The sequence below is a fragment of the Phyllostomus discolor genome, chromosome 2 (genome assembly GCF_004126475.2).
Source record: "Phyllostomus discolor isolate MPI-MPIP mPhyDis1 chromosome 2, mPhyDis1.pri.v3, whole genome shotgun sequence".
In the NCBI taxonomy this organism is placed as follows: domain Eukaryota; kingdom Metazoa; phylum Chordata; class Mammalia; order Chiroptera; family Phyllostomidae; genus Phyllostomus; species Phyllostomus discolor.
The window spans coordinates 180,855,645-180,869,814 of NC_040904.2; the positions used below are offsets into that span (position 1 = coordinate 180,855,645).

The 14,170-nt window shown below is 39.0% G+C and overlaps 1 long non-coding RNA gene across 2 annotated transcripts in view; it reads left to right on the top strand.

The window, feature by feature from the left end:
* The window catches only part of LOC118499117, a 72,431-nt gene that overhangs the window by 37,165 nt on the left and 21,096 nt on the right, over positions 1-14,170 (top strand). For both annotated transcript variants that reach the window (XR_004901636.1, XR_004901635.1), the window contains exon 2: positions 2,419-2,517. This is a non-coding gene — a long non-coding RNA (uncharacterized LOC118499117). The remainder of the gene's footprint in view (positions 1-2,418; positions 2,518-14,170) is intronic.

Consider the following 14,170-nt stretch of genomic DNA (forward strand, 5'->3'; position numbering starts at 1 on the left):
GGAACCAAATCAAGAATAACATAAAAATAGGTGGGTTGAAAAATGAGACATTCTAGGGAATCCAGATAAGGAATTCAGGTTTGTTGGGTGTGAGGGTGTTTGGAAATGCATGTGTTCTCTCCTTTCAATTTCATCCTTACAGGAAACTGAAGGGAAAAATCAAAGCAGAGCCTATAGTGGGGAACTCGAAGAGTGTTACCTCATTTTTGTTGTTCCTAAAAGAGTACCAGCTTTCCATGCTCTTTAGTTTTCTTTTGTTTCATAATGGAATTTAGGTAAATTGCCTGTGTAGTTCCCTCATAGGCCAATTAAGCTTTTGGAAAATTCATTTTCCTCTTCCCTCTGTCATAGATTCAAGGTGGACCAAACTTGGAATTCTCTGTATGTTTAGATCATTGTCATGCACAGTTTCCTGTATGAGGAAGTCTAAAACTAACTCTTAAGTGCAAAGGACGGGGTTCAAATCCTCTTTCTGTATGCTGCTAGGAGTGTGTCACTTAGAGGTTCTGTAAGCTTCTCTTTCCTTCTCTGTAAAATGGGGAAAACAATTGCACCTAACTCAGAGGTTATAAGATATGAGATAAGCATAGTGAATGGAACATTGTGAATTCAGCAGCTGATATTATTTCCTTCATATGAACCATCTTACAGCTATCAGTATGGTCTTTATCTACCTGTGGTTTTGCTTAAAGGCTGAGTATTGCACTGATGGGAAATCTCACTCTGCCTAACTAGACGTTAATTTTTTTCTGGCTACAGTGGGGGCATTTACCTTGTTTGTTGCGTTAGAAATATTAGTAACGTTAGTGCATATTTGTGAAAATACTAAAATTAGGACAAATCAGGAAATACTATATATTAAAAGGCATTTATTGTTTGGAACTGTTTAGAAACTAATCAGTGGGAACTTATGACTCCAGCAAGATGAAGTTGGAAGTATGTGGTGTGAGGATGCATGAGGCAGAGAGGCAGAGAGGCAGGGCAGGTGGGGCAGAGACTATGCTGTGGGCCTCTTTCCAGCCTAACTGGCTCCCACTCAATATTTGGAAGTGAGAGGAGCACACTCAAGGAATGAGTGGTTTACAAGGCTGCTTGCAGAGCTGTTTCGGCTGACAGCTTAATGGAGTTTTCTCTTCATTGTTCTTCAGATCATCAAGTTAGTAAAACAAATGCAGGCCGATGTGGCTTTTTGGGTTGAGACCACTTAATTTGAAAGACATTTATTAACAGAGCTGTTTTGGGATAAAAATATTTCTTAAAGATTAGGATCATGTTTTTTTCTCATATGGACTGCATATCATGGGCTTTTACAAGGGCAATAGTGTAGTTTTTTAACTCGTGACAAAATGAAAACCATGCTTTAAAAGGATGAATTTATTAAATTATTTGAGTTTACTTTTGCTTTTAAAGTTACAATGATATATTAACTTTAATTATAAGGGAATTTCAAAATCATCATTGTATTCTCTCTTATCTGCCTTGTCTACAGATTTATAATGCATACAGACTGCATGGATTGTCTCTGCTGGTCCAGAGTCAAGACATATTGATTCCACGACCTTGTTAGAGCATGCATGGCAGAGACAACAAATTAGTGTGTAATTAGTCTCTTCACTTCAACTACATTGAAGGTCTCACCAATATTTTCTTTCTTCATTAAATAAAAACATAATTAAAGAAAAGACAGCTACCAAATCCATAAAGCCTACTGTTTGGTTTTAAATTTTTTAACAGAAATATTCACAATAAAATTAGAACATAGATATGTCGCCCAGAAATCTCTCAGCAGTCTCTGTAGCTTTTCAAACTGTGGATCAAAATAAAAGGTCTGGGATTATTATTTTTTAATCCTTGCCTGAGTATACATTTATTGATTTTTTTTTTTATAGAGAGAGGATTGGAGAGACAGAGGGAGAGGGGACCAAACCCAAAACTTAGGTCTGTGCTCTGTGCTCTGACTGGGGTCAAACCCGCAATTTTTCAGTGCACAGGATGATGCTCCAACCAACTAAGCCACACTGGCCAGGGCTTGGATTATTTTCAACAGATTTTAAGGAATATGAAGAATTTCTTTATGAAAAGCAAATTTTATAAATATGATTTTATGGGGTTTTTTTTTTTTTTGGTTGGGATGTTCTCAGTGGCTTCAAGGACAATCTGCCTTTCTCATTCATCCTCTTATAATAAAGTGACAGGCATTTGGAGAGATGAGAGGTAGGCTGCCCACTCAGAGGTTCCATCCTGCCCATCCAGAGTAGCACCCAAATTAAGAATACCAGCAATTCCATAAAAAACAATGACATGACAAAGAAGCCAGTGCTGTAGAGGCGATCTTGACCCAGGGAGAACTGAAAGATGCCTACAAAAAAAAGTATGTCTATAATTTATAACACATGTTCTTTCTTATCTTCTTTGCAGAATTTTATAAATGCTGTTAGAGTTCACTCCTCCTCCAAGGATGAATCACCACTCATGTTCACTAAAGAAAAATAGATTCTATCAGTCTTAGTGAAAAAGGTAATTATCAGAGTGGAGAGACTAGATGGCTTAAATTATTTTGGGGGAATTGAGTTTCAGCTTGGGGTCTTACTTTTTAACTTACTGGCTATTAGATCTTGGTCACTTTTTAAGTATCTATCTACCTCAGTTTCCTGATCTGTAAAACTGAAATAATAATAGTACCTACAAGCACTTGATAATTGTTAGATGTTAATATAAGTATTATTTTAAATGGATATACTGGAGTAGTCTTTCTACCTGATGACTTTCGGGTAGGAAATGCCAATGTCTGGTAGGTAAAGGGCGGTGACATTAACACTGAGCATTACAGTTGGGCCTGGGATTGAGGGAGTCAATGAGAAAAACAAAAAGCTGGTCCTCACTTAAAATCTGTTTGCATGAAAATATACAGCAGCAAAGTTATGAAAATTTATTGAACTATATAGCTAAGATATTTGTACTTTTATGCATATTTTAACAAGTAAAAATTAGAGCAAAAAATAGACAATTGCTATGGCTCTCCTATACTGTAGAGTATGAAAAAATAAAGACAATTGTTGCCTAGTTGAAATTAGTAGTTGGAAATAATAGCTCCCCTTTTTTGGAACCACTGTATTGATTATGAAGTAGAAATCATCACGAAACACCACTAACCTGGTTACCTTTCTGGAACTGGACTTGGTGGTTAAGCTGAAGGATAACCCATGCCCACTTATAGGACAACCAAAACAGTTGGCTTGCTCTGCGTCTCTGCACTAATTGAACATGGTCTCTCAGAAAGTTTCAAGGAAATATCTTATAGAGGAGTAGGCTAAATTAATCTGTGACCCACCAAAAGAAAGAAAGAGGTGTTTTTTTTCCCCTCTCTACCTCTAGCAGAAAAGTTCTGGGATAGAATGTTTGTCTTATCATGTGCCTGTCCCTGAACAATTCATCAAACATAGGGGAAATAAGAACACGGGCAGTCCGCAAGACCACGTGGTTTGGGGGAGGCTGATTCCTGGAAGGAAGTGAAGCTAGGCAGACAGCTCATACCTGTTCACACAGTATGTAAAGAAGTTTAGAGACATTCTCCTGGCCAATCACAATTTCAAAGTGGAGACAGGGGTGCTGACTCAGAGATAATTGCTGCAATTTAGATGAGACTGCTGAGGACAAAAGCTAGGGGGAAGAAGGAGCATGATGAGGGAGACTGATATTAGGATGTAGTGTCTAGAGCTGTAATTTTCAACTTTTTTCATCTCATGGCACCAATAAACTAATTACTAAAATTCTGTGGCAAATCGGACAAACAAAATAGGTATAATTTTGATTCATTCACATCAAGTGACTATTGTGTTGTCCATTGTCATTTTTTTTTATTTGACAGTCTAAGGGAAAAGAGGTCAGTGCTCCTGACTAGATAGTTGGTATTGCATGTTTTAAAAATTCTTGCGGTATGCCGCTTTAAAATTTCTGGTCTGTAAGAATGATCGACTCATTGGACGCAAGAGCCAGTGAATAGAGGGAAGAATGCGGGGTGGTTTCCAGACATCCAGCTTGAGTGACTTAGAGGATGACAGTGGCATTCCTGCTGAAAAAGGAGGACAGAAAGACGAGTTGAGGCAGAAAAGAAGACAATGAATTTAATTTTGGATATGTTGAACTGTAGAAAATAATAATGAGTTGGAAAAACATAAGTAAAACCAGACTGTAAAGTTTTTAAAAACTAGAGTCTTCCAAAATTTTTAAGATGTACTAATTAAAAACATCTACAGCATGAAAAGACAGGGGAAAAAGAAGAGTTCAGTGACTGAGTTTTTTCTGGCAAAATAAACCCATTGTGCACTCTGTTAAGTTTGGGTAAGCAAAGCAGTTTTGCCTTCTATTCAGAATATCTTTATTCTACTGCATTTTATTTTTACTAAGAATAGCTCTTTAAAGAATATCACTTTTCTCATTTAAAAGTAGTAAGAGGTATGATCATTTGAATCTCACTACTTTGAGATAGTCATGGTCAGTGTTTTGAGGCATCTCATACACACACAAATTTATTTAAAGGGGCTCTTATCACATATGTTTTCTTTTATCATGGACATCCCTATATTTTTAAACTGTCTTATTACTTATATTTTTTCCACATCCTCTTTCTTTTTTACTTCTTTATTTTCTTTATTCTCTCTCTGAAACAACTTATATTAATGTTACATATGTATATGTATATACATACATATGCAAATACTTAGTAAATTACATATGCACATATTTTATGTGTACTGTATACATACAAAACTATGGAGGAACTGGTCAGTGTTTTAAAATCATTTCAGAAAACTAGGGTCACATCAATACACATGTTTATGTACCTGGCTTTTCCAACTTAACAATGTATTGTAAAAATTCGCACAAAGTCAGTTGCTTAGGTATCATGCAAGAGTGTGTCATCTACTTCAGATTAACTTCCCTAAGAGCAGGGACAGTATCAAGCTCGTTTACTGTAAAACCTCATATATCACACCATACAGTAGGAACTTAAGAATGAATATATTAGTATTATCAATAGTTTGAACCCAGGCTGCTAAGAATGAAAATATTTGGGCTGAACAATTTGTCAAAGCTCCTTTATGAAAAGCACAAAGTGACAGAATTCAATACCCTGTGTGGTTGATAATATTATTATTCCCATTTTACACATGAGGAAAATGAGGTGCATAGACTTAGAGTAACTTTTCCAGGAGCACAAAACCTGTGCACTGTAAGGTACTCCACCCCAGTCCCACAAACACCAGCCGAATGCGTTATCCCTCACGTTCTGTAAAGTGTACGGCAACTGTGATAAAATCAGCACACCCCCAGAGAGCAATTCAGTCTTGAAGACTCACAGCAGGCTCTCTGCCTGGAGATTTCCTGCGCTGGTCACAGTTCCCCCTTTAGAGGTTTTCTGCAGTGAACAGTGGACATGAATGTTCACATTCCATTTACAGAGGAGAAAGATGAGATACAGTGAAGTGAAATCATTTTATCAAATGACATTATAGGAAGTCAGTAAAGGAAAGAGAGGAACTAGTTCTATTGATCCCTGGGCTAGAATTCTGCCTCTCCAGAAAAACCTGATGTCTGGAAAACCCCGCTCAGCTTAAGTTTTGTTACGAAAGTGGATCTGAGCACTTGGTTAATTTATGACTTTACAGAGAGGAAATGCAGGAAATGGGGTGCTTCACGCGGAGCTGGGAACACAGAGCCAGGCGGTGTCTCTCCGGAGCCGTGTGTGCTGTGCAGATGACCTCCGTCAGGATCTCCCAGAGAGCGTGCTGAAAGGCAGAGCCTGGGCCCATCCACTGAATTGGAATCTGGGGGAGGGAGCCTGGAGTCTGGGGAGGGACTCTATGGGATTCACTTTTAATAAGCATGTCAGATAACGTTTATGCATACTAATGTTTAAAAACAACCGTTTTGTTCTCAGAGGGCACCCTTGGGCATCTTGGCTTAGTGGGAAAGGCAGACACTTACTGTGGGACTCGGGGAAATTACTTAAATTCCTCAGTTCTTATTTTTAATATCTGTAACATGGTAATCATAGCACTTATTAACTTATGGGGTTATCATAATAATTAAAAGTAATAAGTTAAAGAGTCTGGCACCCAATGATTAACTATGAATCTAGCCTAAATTAACCATCATAAGAATGGAAACTTATGAGGATATTTTGAAAACATGAATCTGATTAACTTGGATTTCAGTTTGGAAAGAATCTGGAAGAAAGAAAATTAGCAATCCAGTAATACACAGTGGATAATCTCTAATTAGGATCAGGATTTTAAAACTATATGATGTATAGCTTAGTGACCAGACATTTATAAATACCTCATAAAGCGATCACCCTGATTACGCTTATCTGACACCACATGTAGTTAATACAACATTATCAACTATGTTCCCTATGCCGTACTTTACACCCCTTGATGATTTTTATGACCAGTGATCTGTGTGTCTTAATCCCTTTCTCCTTTTTTACCCATCCCCCAACTTCCTCCCACTTGGCAACCATCAATTTGTTCTTTGTATCTATGAGTTTGCTTCTGTTTTGTCTGTTCATTTGCTTTGTTTTTTAGATTCCACATATAAGTAAAATCATATGGTAGTTGTCCTTTTCTGTCTGACTTATTATATGTCAACTGTAATTGGAAAAGAAAGTAATTTTTAAAAACACAAAACAAATGTGTATTGCTGAAAGATAAGGAATTATAAAAAGTATTTATATTGCCATTATACATCTAAAACTAATAATTCCTTAGTAACATCAAATGTGCAGTATAGTTCTATGATTATTTCATGAATGTTTGTCTTATTTTTAAATAATTAGCTTTTTACTTGTTTGGCTCAGTAGCCAAATAAAGTCCTTGCAGTGTGCATTGTGACTGGTTGAAAAACAAACACCCAAAGCCCCGTCTGTACGACGCACCGCCACTCCCTGGTGACCTTCTCTAGGAGTAGGTGGACGGATGGGTAATGGGTTGGGAGAGCAGACCCAGGACAAGGCATGGAGCAGAGGAGGGCAGTTGTGAAATACATTCAGATGGGACGGTGCTGTTTAGATAGTGGTGATAAAACTGTGTTGAGTCCGATGCCAAGTGGCAAAGCAGTGATGCCAAAACAAACTGGAAAACAGCAGCACAAATACAGCCCTCTAGGGAAAAGCTTAGGATATGCCAATTCGGGACAACAGAACAAAACAGGGTCTTCACGAATTATAGCTATGTACATGCATGATATGGAAAAATGCATATATTTTCTCAAAAAGGGATAGAACTCAAAAATGAAATTTAAAGCCAATTCTAATGAGCAATATGAGAATTTTTATCAGGGGAGTGTTTCAGATGTGACTAGGAGTAAGTCATGCTCTCCCTTAGCTTTCGAGACCTCGAATGTACAAAGAATAACTCTGTCTCTTTAGGCCTGTTTCAGTGGGAGGATTTTCTAATGACACAATGGCAGCTTGGCTTCAGTCTCATTTAGTCTAGGTACTGTCTGAATTAGGGATTTTAACAAAATATTTCCATTAGTAGGTTTGCTATGTTGTACATCTTGTTTTATGTGCTATTATGCATTGTTGTTTCTTTCTTTTTTTTTTTTTTACAAAAAGAAATTAATTAAGTAGTGGGAAGAAAATAATACCCTGTCTGGGTAGCTCAGTTGGTTGGAACACCGTCCCCTTACACCAAGGCTGTGGGTTTGATCCTTGGTCGGGGCATATACAAGGAAGCAACCGGTGAATGCATAAATAAGTGGAATGACAAATCTCTCTCTCTCAAATCAATACATAAAAATTCTAAAAAAAGAACATAATAAGTTGCCATTCACTGACTACTTAGCTAAGGCTGGTTAAATCCTTTTTGTACGTTATTTAGACCCCATGAAAATCCTAGAAGGTGAGTATTGTTATGATGCCCACTTAAGAGAAAAATGAGGAGCAGGTTCTAAACGGTAAAGCTGAACAGGGTCAGAGAGGAACTGGATCCACGCCTAAGTCTGTGCACTGATTACCATACGTAGAGAAAAGAGGAGCTGTTTCCTGTTGTCAGATGAAAATAATCTGGAAGGAAAGTTTTTATTCCATCAGTGAGTGGTGAGACCTGAGTGTGTTCGATTTGGTCAGATGTCCACTCCGGCATTTGCCCCGCTTTCTGTGCCCGAAGTGATCACCTCAGAGTCCCGAAGCATGCTGTTGCAGCAATGAAATGAGCCATCTGTTACTGAATGTTTTGGCTACAAAGCCTTTATTGGATCCAGTAGGCGGGAAAAAGACCTGACGGGGTGAAGTCCAGGGCAGAGGTCTTGTAACGACATCACCGGTGCACGAAAACCGTTAACTACTGCCCCCAAGGCTTCTTCACACCCCCTCCTCAAGTTGATGGTGGTCATCTTGGAATTATTATCAGGAAATGATTCCCTCAACTGTCATATTGCTTAATTTTTGTTACCTAGAGTCAAAGATAATTTACCTAATGACAGAAAAGAAGTAAAGCATTTTAAAAGAGGTTGAAGATGATTTTCATCCTGTGGCTAAGAATACTTAGAGTATTCTTTATTTTTTAAAATTAATAAAATTATGCTTACATTTATATTTTCCAAATGTATTTTGGAAGCAAGAAAAAATAGGGGACTTTTTTTTAGAGAAGATGTCCCTTTTTTTAAAAAAAGGTTTTATTTATTTATTTTTAGAGAGGGAAGGGAGGGAGATAGAGAGAGAGAGAAACATCATGTGCAGTTGCTGGGGGTCATGGCCTGCAACCCAGGCATGTACCCTGACTGGGAATCGAACCTGCGACACTTTGGTTCGCAGCCTATGCTCAATCCACTGAGCCACGCCAGCCAGGGCTAATAGGGGACCTTTTTTAAAGGTCCCCTATTTTTTAGAAAAGTGTGCACTGGGTAAAAAAGGTGAAGGAGTTAAAAAGGACAAACTGACATTTATGAGGTATTCACCAGTGTAAAGTACAGCACAGGAAATGCAGTCAGTAATATTGTAATAACTGTGTGTGAGGTCGGGTGGGTGCTTCAGATATTGTGTGGCTCACTTTGTAAAGTACATGATTGTCTAACCCCTATGCTGCACACTGAAACTAATACAAATACCAATACAAATGTAAGCTATAATTTAAAAATTAAAATATTTAAAAAATGTGGAATTTCATAATGCTTGCGTCTCAGCATAAGAAGCCAAAATAGGGCAGCACTTTTTTTGATTGAATGCACTAAGGAAGAAGGCTGTATTTTACTTGCATGACTATATAAATTATTTTGAAAAAATCAAAATAAAATACATGTTTAATAACCACACACACACACACACACACACACACACAACTTGCTGACATTTGGCCTCTGAGACGGGCCAGGGCCTGTACTTATCAGCAGACTACCTAAGAACAACTTTTGTTCCAGTCATACAGGAAAAAACATCTAAAAATTCTTACTTCTATTAACCTCTCAGCTTCCAACAATGTTGCTGGCAGTTTACCATTTTCAAACCTGAGCTTATCTTAATCTCACACGTTTTGGCTTTGGGCCACATATAGGCATTGAACTGGGGAGACCTACCCAGAACATCTCAACCCCATGATTGTCTCATCCCTGGGCAAAGACTTCACAAAGCGTTTTCATACTTGCTTGTACCTGGTTACCCATGTGCAAGGGAGCATAATTTAAGAGAGATAATATTGACCCAAACATAAAGGAGCCACAAATCATTTCATAAGTGATTAAGTAGAATAAATAGTGATATGTTTTTATCATTTAAAAAAGGGAAGAACAAAGTATGTAAATATTGGATGGCAAACAAAGGAAATTCAATAGTTACAAATTGAGCCAGGGAAGAACCAGTTATTCTCTGAGGGCAGGTTTCCTTGGCAGGTGGTGAAATGCTGAGAGGTCAATGAGAGGCCCCCCGCATCTTGACAGGGAGGGGGTTCCTGACAAGCTGCTTACAAAGTGGCCAGATGTGGTCAGGGAGGGGCTGCTGCAGTTAATCCCACAGGCATGGGGTGGGTGACAGAAGGTGGTGAACAGGAACTGTGCTAAAGGCGCAGGAACTGAGGAGTAGGTCAGGGAGGGTGTGCAAGATGAATAAAGGCTTAATCCCAGACAGTGGCTCTGAATAAAGGAGAGGGTATCAGGAACTGCCAAATGCGAGGTGTGGGGTCAGCAGGACAACGATGGCCTCTTGGTTTCTGTAAGTCCAGGTTGTATATTTTAGCATGCTTTCTAAAACAATGTACTAAGGAAAATTGGTTGCTAAAGTGTTGTTACTACAATACTTTCTTCAAAGGACATTGATTGGTTTCTTTAAGATACTTCTTTGGTGTGTTAATGTAATACCATTTCCATCTAACTTTTAAACTTTGAAATTTCCATGTACAGAAATTTAGACATGATTCTCAATATTGTTTCCAACTGCTTTTGCCTCTACTTAATACTATCTTTATCTTTTGAAAGATAAGGCAAGCTTCACAATATTTTTGTGAATTCTACTTCCTGGGTATGGTAGGCAAAATTCTAAAAATGGTCCCCCAAGATTCCACACCCTATAGTCCCCAAAACCTGTGAAAGTGGTGTATTATATGGCATAGTGTTAACCTTTTAAAAAGATCTTCCAGGTAGATCGAATCTAGTCACATGAGCCCAATTAAAAGCAGAGTGTGTTCTCCTGCTAGTGGCAGAAGAGGAAATCACAGAGAGTCACGACGCTAGGATTCCGTGTGCTATTGATGGCTCAGAGATGAAAGGGCCACGTGAGGAGGAGTGTGGGTCGTCTCTGCAACCTGAGAGCAGCCTTGGGCTGACAGCCAGCAAGGAGCTGTGTTCATCCAACAGTCAGAATGCACTTGGGAGCAGATTCCTCCCCAGGGCCTCCAGATAAGTGCTTGCCCAGCTGCCACTTTGACTTTGGCCTTGTGGGACCCTGAGAAGAGGATCCAGCCAAGACCACCAGTTGTCTGGCCTTCACAACTATGAGTTAATAAATGGGTGTTGTCGAAAGTTGGTAAGTTTGCGGCAATTTGTCACACAGCAAGAGATAAATGTGTTATCTGTATGTCTAGGCAAATAGGACTCCTGGCTGGGTGATAGAATAAATAAACCTCATCTAAGTGTTTATTCTCCATTTCCATGATCCTGTGGCTTTATCTTACATCATGTGTCCAATAGCATACATTCTACTTTGCTGGGCACAGGAATATGATAAGGCCTCAGTGTGCTTCTCTCTGCTGGCCTGAAATGAATGATGCTACATCTAATTGGGTATCAGCTGGTGCCGGATTTAGCTCTGTGAATGCTGAAGTGAGCTTCACTTGCTGCCCTGTGCAGTGAAATCACCCAGACAAGCTAATACTTTCCTCAACTGTCACTCACTCCTTAGAATTCTTTTGTTGTTGTTGTTGTTTACTGGAAGAAGATCTAAAATAAAAAATATAATGCATGCTATTAAAGATTGAGGTGTTGAAGATGGAAAAAAAACAAACCCTTCACTGTAATATTCAGGGGAATTTTCAAAAGGTCACAGGGGAATGCAGCAGTAGCTGCTAGCGCACATGGACAAATGCTCTGTTCTGGAGAGGGTGTGCTGCTTGCGCACTCGCGGTTTGTCTCAGTGATAAGGAAAGGCTGGGCAAACTAAATCAGAAAGGCCTGCCTGCCCTTTAGAACTTTGTAACTCTTGATCCAACTTGATGTGTCTCCTGATCCAACCTTTGCAAATCTTGATCTAGAACAGAAAAACAGCCTGCTTTATGTTTTATCTTTCTCCCCTACTCATAGGTGTGCAAGGAGGCAAAAGCCCAGGCAAAGACCTGTCTTTGGGCCTGACACATTAATAGTGTGATATTACCCTTAAATCTCCTTGGAAGCACTCAACCCCATCTTGGTAGAACCAAGTTAGAGCAGTTGTGAGTTCCAGCCCCTGCTCTTTTCTTATTAGTATATAAGAAGTTTCTCATTTTAAAAATGGGGAAAATGATGGTAACCTGACAGGGCTGTCCTGTCGGTTAAGTGGGAGGTGTATAGAGAGCCTGGAGCACTGTGCCCGGCAGCTGTGAGGGCTCTGTGGGGCAGCGCGTGGTATCGTTTCTCCTTCCCGCGTCTCTGGGGCAGCACAGCATTGCGTGCCTGGAGCACACTGGCTGATTCCTGATGTGGCTCCTGTCGTTTAAAATTCACTTCTACTGCCTTCCGGTTAGCAATGGCGGAGCAGCACTAGAGCTGCAGCACTGAAGGGCTGTTGAGTCAGTGAAAGTGTGCCAAGTACTTTCAGGTACTTTAAGGGCAGTGTTTAGAAATAATCCTGATAAGTAAACAACAATCTGTGTATATAATTATGTATTTAGAAATACACACATTGTCGCCAAGCATTCTCAGTTATAATATGGGGCAGTGTGGAGAAGTACAGAACCCTGTATAATCCTTTAGCAGAATTTTTTAGGTAACTAATGTCTATATCGGATTTTATTGTTTATAAAGTCTTCCATGACCATTATTATAACAATTCTTTTGGTTATAATACAGTGTCATCATTGTTATTATCCCCATTATATGAATGATGACATTATAATTCAGAAAAGCAAAGTGACTTGCCTGAAGTTGTTTTTTAAATTCTCAGACAATACAATTATTATTTTCTAAGCATCCTTATGAAAAGAAATCTACTTCCAAGGAATGATTATGTTCAATAGAGAAAAGATGGATTAGTTCTTTTATGCCATCAGGAAACCGAATTAGTGATTATCACTGCATGATACAATGATTTAAAACAATCTAAATTTGTTATCAACACAGGTAAATTAAGAAATTAAAGCTACAGACCTTCAGTGTATTTGTATGTAGGAATATAATGAGAAATTGTGTTCTATTATATTTGTGATATTTAGACAGAAGGAAGAAACTTGCAAAGGATTTTCTAGGCTGTTCTATTTCTCCCTGAGTCATTTATGACATAAATCTTTGAGAAAAAAGAAACATGTTTCGAAGTTTACTTTCATTTCCAAATGTATATCTGTGGCCATGGGAGAATAAATTTGTTACTTGTAAATTCAAAGAGTTGAAAAAGATTCTGGAGTCACATCCACTTAGAAGCTCCTTTATCACAGCTCCATATTTCACTTTTGAAACCACTTTCATATAAAAATATTCTTCATCCATTTTTCTTTCCCTGTCCACATTTTATTACCGAGACACAATCTTGCTAATAAAACCACTAAGGACAATGTTATTATAAATAGTGTAGGAAAAGGAGCCATAAACTGACCCTTTGGAGAATGGGTTTTGGGGGGGGGCCATCTTATACCTTTTCCTTGGTGATGCTATTAGAAATTACAGATTGGTTAGTGAAGTAAATATTTGGGCATTTTTCCTTCTTTCAACCACTCAGCTATTGCTTTTCCTCCAATAGATACCTTCTCTGTTGCTGCCCAGGCATGAGTGTTTTCTATGGTTACCAAAGCACAGGGCCCGGAGGAGTTGCATGCAATTTGCCCTAGGTTAGCTTTGCATTAACATGTACATTTTCATTTCTGTGATAATAGTAGCTCTACACATTTAACTCTGGTTCAACCTAGAACGATGCTGCTAAAACTGTGCCCGTGGACTTCTGCCTGAAGGTGGTGAGATTTAGGGAATCTGACATAATCAATGAACTTGAAGGAAATCTATCATCTGGGGAAAAGCATAGGTCTTTTAGCTAAGCATGGAAGTAACCATAAACCAGGGGGATCCAGTATGTTCTTTCCCTCCAGATTGGGGAGCAGTAGGGAGTAACTGTGGGATATTCTGGTTGGTAGGGTAAAATGAATATGCAGGAGGCTGTGGCTGGGGAAGGGGAAGTCCTTGGGAAAAATGAAAGGAAGAGCTGAGCTATCAGCAGACATTCTGTTCCCAAGTCTCTACTCCTTACTCTGTTGTATATTCTTGTGTTACTAGAGCACCTGAGTTAATGAAAGTTTTTGGTCTTTATCTTGTGATTATGAGAAGAAATGTACCATGTACCAGGTATTGTTTGGGGTTGATGAGGACAGAGAGCTCCCTGACCAGGGCCAAGTGTCCATCGGGAGGACTGAGCAGGGCCCGGATACTCTCAAGTGGACCAGAGGTCAGGGTGCTGCCTCAGTGATTTATCCAGACCAGCCACAAATAACAGGCTGTG